We start from the raw sequence: 1,025 nt of genomic DNA, 5'->3' as shown, positions 1-1,025 counted from the left end.
ACCTCCTCTACGGTTCTCTCGCTGCAAGCAAACATTCGACTGACCTGGACATTTACGTACGTTGCCCCAGATGACGGAGAAATGCATTCAGGGGCAAAATGTCGTACCTTTCCTCGTTGGTGATTGCCTTGACAAAAGCAACGACTTGGTCGTACTCGGGCGTGTTCATTGCGTAGGTTGTTAAGTGGCCTTTCATGACGTGCGGGGGGTTGGCTTGCATCTGCTAGTATACCTTACCCTCGACAATTTATATCGTTCAGTTACGAGATAATCTTTTAATGGAAGTAGTTTACGTCCCCTGGTTGAACTTCGACTCTGGTTCGAAATAGTAGCACAGTTCGTCGTCCAGTAGGTTTCGAGCATTCACCTCGCATTCGAAAGCTTGAAACCGAATCAGGCTTGTGGCTTATTGTCGTGGATGGTGTGCCCCATACATAAACCAACGCGAGACATGAGGAGCCAGCCCACTCTCTTCTGAACCATGATCTCACAGGTCCTCCCACGAAGAGCCATCATCCTTGCCACGAGCATTTAAAGGAGCGACGTCTCTCTCCCCCGTTGGCGCTTCCCTCACCACCACAACCGATGTTTGTCCTCTCCGTTGGCTTGCCCGTGTGCGCGCAAATTCGAGATAGACGTCGCTCAGTATTGGTTCACCCTGAAAATAGATGCTGGCTGACATGGAAAACCTTTAATATTTAATGTTCAACTTTGGACACATTCCTAACGACACGAATACAAAATCTACCGTCGCTTACGAAAAAGCAACACCGGTCCTCCTGATTTGGTGTTCAACGAGCACATAAGGACGCGCCGAGGGTATCAACTGTTCTTCATGCATGCAGCCTGTGCGTACAAGCCCGCCTGCACGTCCAAGCACCTCTAGTAGACGCCAGCTGCGTCCTAGAGGTTGCGGTGGACTTGCCGTGGCGTGCAGCCATCGCTTTCGACTTTTCCCACCGTCGGAGCCGTTCTTATTGTTCGTGCCGACACAAGTCTCTCCATTCCTGCTGCCTTCATTGCTC

The sequence above is a fragment of the Aphanomyces invadans genome (assembly GCF_000520115.1).
Source record: "Aphanomyces invadans strain NJM9701 unplaced genomic scaffold supercont1.117, whole genome shotgun sequence".
Lineage (NCBI taxonomy): Eukaryota > Oomycota > Saprolegniomycetes > Saprolegniales > Verrucalvaceae > Aphanomyces > Aphanomyces invadans.
The sequence above is the reverse complement of the archived record's forward strand: the minus strand, read 5'-3'. Positions refer to the sequence as shown.